Source organism: Gossypium hirsutum, chromosome D07, assembly GCF_007990345.1.
Source record: "Gossypium hirsutum isolate 1008001.06 chromosome D07, Gossypium_hirsutum_v2.1, whole genome shotgun sequence".
Taxonomy (NCBI): Eukaryota; Viridiplantae; Streptophyta; class Magnoliopsida; order Malvales; family Malvaceae; genus Gossypium; species Gossypium hirsutum.
This window is the reverse complement of record NC_053443.1, coordinates 52,826,974-52,841,980: the sequence shown is the minus strand read 5'-3', so window position 1 is coordinate 52,841,980 and position 15,007 is coordinate 52,826,974.

Genomic DNA, 15,007 nt, shown 5'->3' with positions numbered 1-15,007 from the left:
AGAAGCTGACAAGAGTAATAATATTCTTGAAGCTTCGATTGTGGCCTGAAGGAGGAAACTTAGGCCATGATGGAAAAAATTGAGAAGCTTGAGGGAGAGCTCACTGTGTGTAGAGTTGTTATGGGAAAATGGATGTTGGCTTCAGTTCCTAAGCAGCGCAAAATGTATGTCCCCAAGCTGAAAGATTTTAAAGGGATGAGGCTTAGAAGAGATATGAACAATTTCTTCTAGGAGATTGAATAACACTTCTATGTAATGGGCATCGAGGATGATGCCACTAAGGTAAACACTATTGTAGTTTGTTTTACTGATGTCGCTCTTTTGTAGTGGCGTCATAGGTCTACAGATGAGAGACAATGTGGTACTGCGATTGGGACTTGGGAGGAGTTCCAAAAAGAACTGAAGAAATAGTTTTACCCCTAGTATGTTGAAGAGGAGGCCCAGGCTAAGCTGCTCTAGCTTACACAACAAGGCAATGTTTGAGAGTATGTTAGAGACTTTAGTGAATTGATGCTTCAAATCTTTGACCTAAGTGAGAAAAAAAAACATTCTACTAGTATAAATATGGGTTGAAGCGTTGGGTAAAGTAAGAGGATCATCGACAAGGTATCACTGAGCTTATTGTAGCCATAGTCAAGGCAAAATCCTTTGTCGAGCTTGGTTTAAAGAAAGACAAGTTTGAGTCTTTCAAGCCTAAAAAGATGGGCAACGGTGGGGAAGACTATGAGGAAGAGGGACAAGTTAAAAATGGCAATGGTAAGAATAGTGGCAATGGGAAACCATTTAATGGGAAGTGGTAGCCCAACTATAGACCAAAGGGGCTAGTGAAATGCTTCTTTTGTGATGGTCTGCATATGGTTATGAACTGTCCAAAGAAATTTTTGCTTTTGGCCATCAAAGGGGACGATGAACCAAATAGTGCATTGGTGAGACTTAGTTCAATTGTGTGTTCTAACAAAGCCAAGAGGTTTAAAGAGAATGAGAAGAAGCCAGTGAAGTGCTTCTTGTGTTATGGTCCACATAGGATGTGGTAATGTCCAAATCAATCCAAGATGTTCGTTATCAATAAAAAAAATGAAGCGGAGCCTATTAAGAGTGAGGCTTTAAAGATTAGGTTGATGATACTCAATTCTGTGAAGACATAGAGGGATCACAAGCAGAAAGGGTTGATGTATGTTGACATTAACATTGCAGGTCAAAGGAAGAGTGCTTTTGTTGATGCGGGGGCATCTGACTCATTCATATTTGAAAAACTGTGGGTAAAATTGGTTTCTCAATTAGCAAATCAACCAAGAAGATCAAGACTGTTAATTACAAAGAGGTCCCAATTATAGGAGTAGCATAAGGAGTTGAGCTGCAGATCAGTCAATGGAAAGAAAAAGAAAACTTTGAGGTAATTCACTTAGATGATTACAACTTCATTCTTGGCTTGAATTTCTTTAAAAAGATTAATGCTTTGTTGATTCCTTTTGCCGATTGCAGTTTTATCTTGAATGTTCGACCATAACAATTTGTTGTATCGATAAGTTGAGACATGAGGGGAGGAACCAAGGTACAATCATCAATCCAGCTAGTCGAAGATGTTCATTGTAGGAAGAACATTAACTTGGTAGATAGAGTGTTACAGAGGAAAGGCTAGAGATGCGACAAACCGATATGAAGCTTGTTGAGTCATCAATGGGGCTACCATCTATGAGAGAGGTGGTTTGTGCATCAAACTTTAGGGGAAAAGTGGTGATGGAAACTGGGAAGCTGGAGTGAGTAAATGCAACGAGCGAGGTACATCTCAAACCCTTATCTAGTGATTTTTATTTTGACTTACCATTGGCTTGGCAAAGAGAGAGTTAATGACCAGACTCAAGGTGAACCTAGTGTTCAATGTAGGTATGCCTAATCCTATTTTTTTAGATCAGGAGGATCCTGATCGAGGCAAGTTACAATGGGGACAAGTAAGAGCAGTGGCCTTTTACGATCGAGATGTACAAGAGAGAAATATGATGTGAGTTAGGAGACGACAGAACTACCTAATAGAGAGAGTAGTTGGGAATTATTCGAGGCATTGAGACCGTTCCAAGATGAGTCAAACCAGCATCATTCCAAGGACACGGTGAAGGCGTCACGAGATGGGTGAGGGAGAATTTCACAGGTCGCAAATCAAATCCCATGACCATTGCGCATAGAATGTTGTGTGGAGGTCAACTGATTAAATGAGGCTCAATTGACTCATTTGAACTGGCCCGACTAGAGGAACATATGGAGAATCTCATTTATTTGAAGCCTTGGTGACCCAGTAAAACACTCTAATAAAACTAAAGTTACTAGGCTAATTGATGCAAATCCTAAGGGATAAAGTTGTATAAAGTTTAAATCCCTTAGGACTCTCATATTGTCGATAGGCACAAATCATGACTGTTTATGTAACTCAACTGTTAAATTTGGGGGAACTAAACTATAAATAGAGGTCTTCCATTTTATCTCTTGACTATATATATAATTATTTAATCTCCTAATTGAATTAGTGCCTTGAATCAATTGAACAACTTAGTCAAAAAATGATTAGAAGGCTATTATGTTTATAAAGTAAGTTATATTATTATGATAATTGTAACACCCCAAACCCGACCTAGCCGTTATGGCTAAATCTGGAGAAGTTACATTAACTCGTTCGAAAAACTAAAATCTAGCTTAGAAATTGTGTGATTTGAAAACTTAATTGAGTTACTTATATGAGTTTCAAGAAATTCTCAAGTTTGAGAATACCTATTTCAAAGCATGATCTCTTAAACGTTTCCTTATAAAAACAGCGAAATTTTTCGAAAATCACATTCTAACTTTAGTAATCACGTGATCTGAAAATATTAATTTTTGGCAAAACTCTTACATTATTATTTAGAAAAATCATGGGCAGAACTTACTCATTTTATGAAAAATCATTTTGTTTGATACTTAATTTTGCAGTGGATATTTTCAGAGTTTTTAGATTTTTCTCAGTTTCGAAAACCGAATTCCAATTTGTCAAATTCATATGATTTTGCAATTTTATGTTCAAAAATCAACCAAAAACTGACGAACAGCTCAAAAACCCAAAAACAAAACCAAATTCAAAAACTTAATAAAAATATTCAAAAGTCCAAAAATCTTAATTAATATAATTCGAACCATCTTATGTGGAAAACAAATCCCAGCTCTCGCACGCCTTTTGGTGCTAAACTTGTTGGTTATCAGAGACTATAACAAACAAAGAGTGAGCTTTACGAGCTCAATGTGTAACACAACCCAAGCACTAAATCATATATAGAAAAATAACAGATACGCTTTCAGATCCAAATTCAAACATATTCCTATATGCAAAATCAAATGTATTTTCAAATTCAGATATAGATACATATTCAGATACAGGTGCAGTCACAGATCCTACCCCAATCCGATACACGCCAACTCCGTCCAACCAATCACACCAATTGGAACTACAAGACTCTATCCATTCAATTACATTGGGTCGTAGTGGCATGCCACTCATAAAGGTGCAACTGAGCTGGTAGACAGATATTGCGGTTCAACCGCCAAAATTGCAGTAATACTACCAAAATACATATATTCCATAAAAAGATGTCATGCATACTTTTCATACGCAATAATTCTTTCAGAGTTATCGAAACACAAATCATACATATGTTTTTCACATACCTTACCTGTATCACATACAGACACTTATTAACAAATGTCACATCTCAAGTCTTATTTCTAATTACGAATTTCAGAGTCAACCAAGCGTAGGTGAAATTTTCCAAAAAATAAGCCCACATGGCCTACTTGGTCTGCCCATGTGATCACACACGCCCGTGTGCCCCACACGGCCTACCCAAATTGACCGTGTAATCACACACGCCCTGACACATGGCTGTGTGATGAACAATAGTCCCAAAAACAACCTCTGTTTTTGCAGATTTTTCGAGTTCTAAACAAATTTTTTTGGTTAGAATCACACGTCTAATGCTATTTCTGATTGACCACACAACAACAGTGATTCCAGAACCTAAAATGACAATTAAATTGACAATTTTAGCAATGAATCATCAAGATTAAAAACCAATTTAGCCACAACCACTAACAATAATATCCAACAAAATGGAAATCAACTTCAGAAATTCAGTTCCTTACCAAGAACAACAACCAAACTATTCCTTAATTCACCAACAGATTAATCGATACCAAATCTTCACCTAAATGGAATCATATCGCACAACCAATTAATCTAAAATAACTCGATTCCAATCCAACAATACTTAACACTTCTTCCAATAGTTTCATAGAACTAGTTAAAACACAAACCGTTATTTCACTAGAGAGTGGAATCGAAGTATTGTTGGAACAACAAACAAGAAAGAAAGAGAGTGGGATGGTTGAAAAGTAGAGGAATTATAGGAATATTTTGGGGGAATTTTCAAAAACAGAATTTAGAAAAACTACCCATATCCCCACTAACTCCCACTAAATTTAATTAGTTATCCTTATCAGATTTCCTTAGCATTATTTTGCACACATGGGGATTCGAACACAGGACCAAAGGGTCAGCTGTCACCTTACCACTAAACCAGCAGGCTCATTCTTGTCCATACTTTCACAAGAAATAAATTTAAGCCAAATAGGCAGAGATAGAGATATGGACAAAATTAGCAAAAAGTTCAAAGAGAGATTTGAACACAGTACCTCAAACACACATCCAGAGCACTTATCCATTAAAACAGATTAATTTACTTGACAAAATTTTCACAATCATGACTCAAAATCAGGACATGACCACTTTTGGTTTCACTAACCTAATTTCTTCTAACCCAGTTTTTGGGATGTGGCAACTCTCCCCTCCTTAAAAGAATTTTGTCCTCGAAATTTCCACTATCACACCATTTACTTAACCACAAAATCTAAAAAATTCTCATTCATACTCATCACCACGCTATTGTTGTGCAACTCTAATTTCAATACAAATTCAGACAATATCTCACTCCCAAACTAGACACTTTCTAACGAACTTCCCAATCACTACCTCGGGTTGTCTCAAGAAACTTTTTACAAAAATATCACTAATGATTCCTCTACCCTAGACTCTTAAAAACGCCATTTACGGTGAAGCTGATGGTACAAACAATTCCTAATCAAAGCAAAATGCAACTGGAATTGATCATAAAAGTACTTGTATTGTTTCCAAATGCATCTCGATGCCTAATTGCACAAAGCAGACTCCGATTCCATTTTTAAGTCAAAGCTTGCATCCGACTAAGAAAATGTCATGCACCATCCCTAACATGATGCTCAACAGATCCACATATAAAATAGACTCTCGTTTCCCTCCAACACTGGTCCGAATGGCGTAATGGCGTCTACCATAGTAAACACAAATCGGAACTTGATCCACCTTCACAACTGCCTCAACTCGCTGAGGCCTGGCTATTCTAACTCATTTCCTAGGTCGTAAATTCAAATCAGCAGAGCAAAAACTCCTCTTCTTCCACACTTTATTCCTTTCCCTTTCCTCGCTCTCTAAGCAACTAATCTTTTCCACTAACTTAGTCTCATTTGACCGAAGTAGCTCACTCACAGACCCTCAACTCACAAATTCAGATTGGGCCCCAGCGACCCTTTGTAAATCTCTTAGCAACTCTTGAGACACAACATCGTCCCTAGTTTCTTGATTCCCACCCTAAAAAATGAGCGTCTCTACATACTAACTAAATTTTAAATTGGGCCTCCAGTAATTGATCGCAGTGGCTTCTTCTGATCCTCATAATTGCTTATTCGCAAGATGCTCCTTAAGGTGGCCAACCAATAGAGGATTTTCTCAAGGAATTGTTAGCTAAATGGGGGAAAATGGATGGGTTATGCGTGAAAGGGAAATGAAAGATGTGAGTGAGAGATTATTGAATGATGACGGATGAGGGAGGAATGAATGGGAAGTAAAGGGTGGTATTTATAGTACAAGGGTGGCTAAAAAGTTTACTAGAAATAGATTGAATATCCCTTAAGGTTCTCTTTTGCTTGGCCGGCCATGAATTATGGAGAGGGATGTTGTTGGTTGCTTGATTCATGCTAGATTTCATTCATGAATCAAGCAAGGGTTGGACGGTTTCTTGGGTGATTGTTAGGAGTTGATTTTTAATTGTTTTACAAGTGTAAGGACCCCTGAATAAATCTTCCAAAAGCTGATTTTTGGCTGCCCATATGCCCTTGTCGAATTGGGCTTCTTTCCCCTTCACTTGGACGATTTTTGTGACCTAATTACTTGTTAGACTTGTTCTTCAATTAAATCAATTTTAATTGGATCAAAGTGACTTCCTCTTGAACCAATTTGCTTGCCTTTGTCGTCCAACTAAGGTAGAATAAAGCTTATGTCCATGTATAATTAAAATAAACTTCACAAATTATTAACTCTATGGTTCCACTACAACAATTAAATACAAGAAATTATTATGTAGCATGAAATAATTAAATTGCGCACAAATTTAATACATAAAATCATAAAATTGCATATTTTACTAAATCATGCCCATTATTTCAATATGATCAAAATTCATCCAATTAACTATCAAATAGTCAGGACTAACATAATTTTAAGTAAAAATATGCCATAAACAACTATAAAAATCTATATTTGCTCGTCACGAGTAATGCAAAGCAAAATTTTAGATAAGGAAATCTTGCAATAAGTTTAAGTAGAATAAACTTTTGCACATACACATACATCATTAAAGTCATGCTCACAAACTCTTTTTGTTGATAAGTCACTCATATGCAAACATTATGTCAAAATTTTATACTAAGTACGGAAATATGCTAACATAAGTCATAGAGTGCATGCTTTTCAAGGTCATATATAACATTCACCATTCAATCAAATTTTCCTTATCAATTAGACAAAACAATCACAAGGTTTAATTAATGGTCTTCATATATTAAACTTAGAAATTTCTCTCCACTAATATATTTGACATAGTTATCAAAATCAATAAGTCTTTTATAGGGTTGTAATGGAGCTGGGCTCAAGGTAAGGATAAAGAGAAGTGAATTTTTAGGTTCAATAATCTTAACCTTGATTTTGTCTTGGATCTTTTTGAGATACATCCTTCTAATGGGTTTTACCACCTCCAAACTTAATTTAAAGCTCATGCCCAACAATACTTCTCAATATTTGAGTATTGATTTTACTCTTTTTGCTTGACATTTGAATAGAGATTTTTCTCTTTTTTTCTTTTTTGTTTGAACATAAATCAAATGGAGAACATGTACATCTTTCTGATTTTTCTTCAAATTTTGATCACCAAGACAAGTATAGTTAAGATTGGTGCAAAAATAGGATAAAACTTAAATAGATGGTAATATGACTTATGATGTCGGTGTATATCAATAAAATAGGCTTGAAGGCCTAAACCAATGTTTCAAGGGTTAAATTCATATGGTAAGCTTGAGAGGCTCAAACGATCTAAAGAAAATGTGTCTATATCATGTTCAGATTCCTATGCCTCCTATGATTTTGCCTCAAGAAAATTACTCAATTCTAAAGACTTAAACCTTCATGCATGTCTATTTCCAAGGCTATTTCCAAGGAAATTAAATTTTCATGGCAAAGACTACATAAGACCTAAGAACATACAAGCATTCCATGACTTAAGATAACACAAAAAAACTCAGATAAAATCATAAATCATACTTGCATTTGAGCTAACTTATGAACAATTTTTTCCTGAACATCATTTTATTTCATCATACTTATGAGTAAACATTGAATCATAATTAAGAAAAATTTAATATTCATGCAAATATTGCCCTACCCCTTCCTTAAAAAGAAGCAATGTCCTCATTGTGTAAATAAAGTAATAAATGAGAACTAAACATCAGGTAGGAAAGCAAGAAAAGAGACGTGAGTCATGAAGATTGCTTAAGTCCCAAGTCTTTTCTTGCAAATCCAACCCTAGACATGTACATTCACATTACCATATTACTTTGCTTTTTTTATTAGAGAACAACATCTGGGCTTAATTTATTCATGTATTGCAAATTATTCAATTTATTTTATGCATAAAACAAAATATTCCTAAGTAAATAAAAAATATCCTAAAAATAATACTAAGAAAAAGAAATAAAAGAAATTCCTCCCCTTTTTATTAATTTGTGTCATCGCCTTTTATTCTGAGACTGTTGCAGCGTGGGGAAGTAGTGTTGAGGCGAAGGGAAGGGGTAGCGAGTGTCAGATATTTTTCTCCTCGTCACTGTTCTGGGCCTCGAGCCCAAAATTGTAGAAATTTTATTACCTGCACTGAAATAAAACTTGACAGAAATAAACTGATTAAACCTTGGGCCAACTTGACCCTCTTATTGAACATAAAAATGAAAATGAAAATAAACTTAAATTTGAAAATAAAATTAAAACTCCTTTTAGGCTACTTAGAAAATTTTTCTCAGAAAATTACATTAAATTAAGTTCCTAGGAAATGTTAGAGGAGTCACAAATGGCCCCACTTAAGTTCTAATCTCCTTATACAGAATTAATTTAATGTAATAATTCAAGAAAATTTTTCTAATTATGTCATTTATTATAATGAAGGGAAAAATTGAAATTTAAAAATAACGGTAGAGAAAGTGAAGAGAACCCCCTCAATGTTATTAGGGATATCACTAATTGATGCGATGTCAAAAGGCAATTTATCATACCAATCATACCCATATAGAAAAAATAATAATCTTGCCCTGCAATTATGTTCAACATTTGATCATGGAATAGCGTAAGAAATGGTTTTTCTGCTTTGCTTTGCTCGACTTTCTGTCATTCATACAAATCTGCCTACCTGTGATTGTCCTTAATGGAGTTAGCTCATTATCAGTGATATCTTCTTTCTTTGATACATGTCTCACCCACCAAATGTGATACGAACCGGCTCGAGTTAATCGAGTCATTTCATGAAGTTGCCCGATCGTCGACGTGGAGAAGTTCTAGCAGTCCTAAAGGTGTATATTTGATTAATGAATGCAGAAGCTTACAAGGTAATTAAATGGATGGAAGGTTTAGAAAAATGTAGGTTCGATTTTAATAAAATAAATAAAGGATAGATACCTTTGGGATAAGTGGTAAAGATAGAAAATAGAACTTAAACGTTAAGAAAGATTCGATACTATAATGAGTATCGCCCCAAATCTTATATGGTTTAAGGTGATAGTCGGGAATAGGTTGATGAACCTCGACCCGTTACTTAGCAAAGTAAGAACCGAAAGTATATTGAGATGGGTGAACGCCACACCAAGGATTGGTGATAAGTTCGGAAACAAGTTCAGGATGACACCACTAACTCGCTAGATAAGTCACTCGAGACTCGTACGAAATTGGAGAGGAAGTTAACCTCACAGAAACAAAGTTTCATTTAAAAAATTGACCAAAAAGTCAAAAAGTCCTTTACAATGAAAATAAACAACTATTTATAGAACCATGCATGGCTAGCTAAATCGGCAACTTAATGGCTAAGAATTCAGCCATGAGAAATCATTAATTTGCTGTACCTAAATTCGGCTAAATGGGCATGAATTAAGCATTAAAAATTTTATTCATGCTTGGAGATGATGCATGGATTAGCTGAATCATCATGTTGCTTCACTTGATGCATTCATGCATCCTCATCCTTGAAGAAAGCTTAATTCCATGGATGTGCAGCCCCTTAATTGTTCCAACATCTTCCTTGGCTGAATGGAGCTTTAAAGTGCCTTGAAAAGTTGAATGGCCATCTTGAAAATACATGGAACATGCCTGAAACGTCCCAAGGTATGTTCTTCCATAAATTCGGTCCATGAATGTGCAAATGCATGAACATTCAGCAGCCCCCTCTTGCATGAACGTCCCAAGTACTTGTGCTTCCTTAAATGCCTTCCATTGAACCTCAACTGTGCATGCACACTCGCATATGTTGCACCAAGCCGTTCATGAACCTTGCATTAAACACATCTTCACATTCGGCTCACCTACATAAACACATGAGCAACATTAAATCACACAAAATTTAGCTGAACATGCATTAATATAATTTATACACACTAATTAACATAATAATTAACTTATGACAAATTTAATATTATCTTAAAAGACAAATTAAATTCGGCATTGACTAAGACATAATAAAAAATTGTAATAGCTAAGAAAATATCAATTAGCTATAATAATACTTTCAAAATTATTTTAGATAATTAGTTTATTCCAGCAAGTAGATTTAGTGAGCTAAAAGAGCTAATAACGAGCTCAATGAGCTCGATTGAACTGGATCGAGCTTGCAAGGATGGCAAGCCTCATAATGTGAGCTGAACCACGGGCATTCCTGGCCGGGTTCGTATCATTCCCCCTTCTTCAGAACGAATTGTCCTTAAGTCGAGCTGTTGGTTCACTCGAACGTAGCTCTTCTTACTCGACTTACCTCAATCGAACGGGGTGAATGGCAATTGAGTCAACTGAAAAGAATAGTCTTGAGTTAGCAAATAGCATTGCAAAAAAACTCGTAGTCCAATAATAAGCATAACAAAACAAGTATAACGCATGCGAATGGACAGGTTCAAAACGACATGTTGACAATCAGGCAAACAAATTAATTTACTCGCCAATGCCTTATCAAATATTCGAAACAAAAACGGACATGTTTTAAGGCATTCAAACATCTCAAATTGTTTCCACAAGTCATGATGAAATCGCGAGTTATAAATCAAATGGTAGACGTAATCATCACAAGCAGGTATTTGAAAGGATTCACACGGTTGACGGAGTTGCACAATCATACCGTGCATTAGACGATTAAGTATAGATTCACTCACACATGCATCATAAAAATGATCAGAAACAAGAATCTTTTTATCAACAACCAAAGTAGATAATTCACCAATGAATAGGATAGAACAGTCAAGGAAGTCGTGATCTAAGTGATTTACAAGAACCAAAGCAACAACATGATTTTTGTCACCACCCAAAGAGAACAAGGATGTTTCAAAAAGTTCAGGGGTCTTACCTTTTAAAATAGGAAAACAAAGATCGATTTTACCTTGTTCGGTCAACATAAACCTTCGCTCCTTGGGAGTATAGTGTAGTCGAAGCTTCGTGGTTGAGTTAACCTTTGTCAAATGGAACACAAACTTTATGTACAACCACAAAAATTGTTTAAGGCACGAATATAAATTGAAAACAAATTTTGCAAATTTTGTTACCTTATCTTAAAACCAAGTAGCAAAACAATAGAAATTATTCGCACGAAATTTGAGATGCTTGATTTTTTCACAAATCGAACCCAAACAAATTTTCGATTTAAACATGCGAGTTTGATTACTTATGTCGAAATGTAGCAAAGGTTTCATTAAGTCAAAAACGCTAAACCAATAGGATTCTTGTGTCCTCAGAAACAAACATTCAAAACTCTTTACTTCCTTCAAACTAGATTTGCAAAAACTCGAGGATTTCACACAAGGTAGTAAATGGTTCACATAATCACCACAATTAATAAAATTGAAATGTTAATATGAAAATCCATTGTTACGCAGAATCAAGTTTCGCATTTTCTGATTAAACATGAATTCACCTTTAAACTTGTCATTGCAAAGATTTGTTTTGGAAAAGCACGCCTCACCACCGTTTAAGATTTCAAAAATAATCGATGAAGGAAAATCAACCATTTTGTGGCATGGAGCTTTTACAAGAATGAAGTCATCAACATTATGTTTACTCACATTCAAAGAAGATAGTGGAAATTCAAGTGCCAGGTGTTCCTTACCTTTTTTACTTTCGGGCTCGTGTGGTTCGACAACCTTACCTTTTTCGGTCATGTGAAAATATCACTTGTCAGGAAAGTATTGAAGTCAAAAAATTTCTTTCGGTATTTCAGAAACCTGAAACGAAGGAACAGAACAAAGGCAAACATCATGGGGGTTAGTTAAAATTTCACTTTTTTTTCTAATTCTCGCTCACTATCTTCATTTTCTTTCGTTTCTTTTTCAACATCTTTTTCTCTTTCAACTTTTTTCTCAATCTCAATTTCTTTTTCAATTTTCTTTTCTTTCTTTTCTTTTTCTCTCACTTTTTTGAATTCTTTGAGAATAACCCTCCGTGGGCAAATATCTTGATGCATATGTAACTTGTTCATCTCTTCGTGTTTGATCCTTTGTGGATGAATACTTTGATGCAATTGAAGGAAAAATTCCACATTCTTGTTTGTTACCTCGAAAGATTTCAAACTCAAAGCTTTCTCCTCTATGTCTCGAATTTCTTGACGAGTAGGAATCCCGATAAGAATCTCTTCTCAAATGGTCATCGAAAATATGTCTTCATGATGTTCATGACTCCGATTCTCGACTTGGTGGATTTTGTTTCCTTCGGGTCGTTTCCACCACTCGGTCCAACCATCTTTGTAATGGACTTAGTTTTTCCTTCAACATTCGGCCCATCTCGTTCACCAAGTATTGAAATTCATCGGTGGAGAATTCTTCTCGAGACATGATTATTCACTAAAAGAAGAAAGGTTAAAAGAATAATAATAGAAAATTAGATACGTCACCACAAAATCTCGCGAGTCACTAGACAAGAAAAGTTCACTCCACTCGTGTTTTTACTCGTTTTGGCTTTTTCTTCTCTCGAATGATCTCACTCTCGTGATTTCATATTTCATCTCAAGTAAGCTTTTTGTGGCTTAGAGGGTTGGCTTCAAAAATGGTTAACAAGGGATAAAATGAAAGGGTAGGGAAGGCTAGACAAAGAAAATTAAAATCAAGATATGTGTGGCATTTTGGGGTGGTAGAAGAGATGGTAGAATGAATGGATGATCGGGATTAGTAGAAGAGAATGAAAAATAATAATAATTAAGAACTTGCAAGACTTTCTAAACTTCACTTCTTTTTTTTCAAATTTTTTTTTTTCGAATTTTTTTTCAATTTTTTGTATAATTTCAAATTTTTTTATACTTCAATATAATAATAAGCTAAATATAAAAGAAAAATAAATTACAACTTGATTTTTTTTGCTTTTTTTACGCTACGAACATACTTTCGGGCTTGATACGAATGTCGGTGCTCCTTATTTTGGTAGCTCTAATACCAAATGATGCAAACCGGCTCAGGTTAATTGAGTCGTTTCATGAAGTTGCCCGATCATCAATGAGGAGAAGTTCTAGTAGTCCAAAAGGTGTATATTTGATTAATGAATGCGGAAGCTTACAAGGTAATTAAATGGATGGAAAGTTTAGAAACAAGTAGGTTAAATTTTAATAAAAGAAATAAAGGATAGATAACTTTAGGATAAGTGGTGAAGATGGAAAATAAAACTTAAACGTTAAGAAAGATTCGATACTATAATGAGTATCACCCCAAATCTTATATGGTTTAAGGTGACAGTTGGGAATAGGTTGATGAACCTCGACCCGTTACTTAGCAATGTAAGAATCGAAAGTATATTGAGATGGGTGAATGTCACACTAGGGAATGGTTATAAGTTCGGAAACATGTTCGGGATGACGCCACTAGCTCGCTAGATAAGTCACTCGAGACTTGTACGAAATTGGAGAGGAAGTTAACCTCACAAAAACAAAGTTTCATTTAAAAAATTGGCCAGAAAGTCAAAAAGTCCCTTACAATGAAAATAAACAACTATTTATAGAACCATGCATGGCTAGCCGAATGGGCAACTTAATGGCTAAGAATTTAGCCATGAGAAATCATTAATTTGCTGTAGCTAAATTCGGCTGAATAGGCATGAATAAAGCATTAAAAAGTTGATTCATGCTTGGAGATGATGCATGGATTGGCTGAATCATCATGTTTCTTCACTTGATGCATTCATGCATCCTTAACCTTGAAGAAAGCTTAATTCCATGGATGTGCAGCCCCTTAATTGTTCCAACATCTTCCTTGGCTGAATGGAGCTTTAAAGTGCCTTGAAAAGTTGAATGGTCATCTTGAAAATACATAGAACATGCCTGAAACGTCCCAAGGTATGTTCTTCTATAAATTCGGTCCATGAATGTGCAAATGCATGAACATTCAACATCCCCCTCTTGCATGAATGTCCCAAGTACTTGTGCTTCCTTAAATGCCTTCCATTGAACCTCAATTGTGCATGCGTACTCCCATACGTTGCACTAAGCTGTTCATGAACCTTGCATTAAACACATCTTCACATTCGGCTCACCTACATAAACATATGAGCAACATTAAATCACACAAAATTTAGCTGAACATGCATTAATATAATTTAGACACACTAATTAAAATAATAATTAACTTATGACAAATTTAATATTATCTTAAAAGACAAATTAAATTCGGCATTGACTAAGACATAATAAAAACTTGTAATAGCTAAGAAAATATTAATGAGCTGTAATAATACTTTCTAAATTATTTTAGATAATTAGTTTATTCTAGCAAGTAGATTTAGTGAGCTAAAAGAGCTAATAACGAGCTCAATGAGCTGAATTGAGCTCGAGTGAGCTGAAATAACTAATTAAACTAATTTAATTAATCAACTAATTTCATTCCAGCAGAATAAATTGCAAACAAAAGTAAGCTAAAAACAAGCTTATGAGCTAGGAACGAGCTCATTGAGCTAGAATTGAGCTAAATTGAGCTTGATTGAACTGGATCAAGCTTACAAGGATGGCGAGCCTTGCAATGTGAGCTAAACCATGGGCATTCTTCACCGGGTTCGTATCAGAATGTCATAGACGGGTTACATGATCCTTGCTTTTAACCATTGAGACTTGAGTTTCCCAGGATCAAATACTCAAGATTGAATCGAACTCTTCTGTCCCTTGATAGATCCCTATTCAATATTTGCAATAGTCCACTTAATATCTTTCTCGTGCCTTTTCAAAACAATTAAGTCTAACTTGGGTGGATATGATGATAACTCTACTGATTCGAACTGAACTTTTGAACTGAATCCTTTTGAGATAACTTCCAACAAGGCCAAACATGTGTTGTCCTCATCTTGATGTGGAGAATC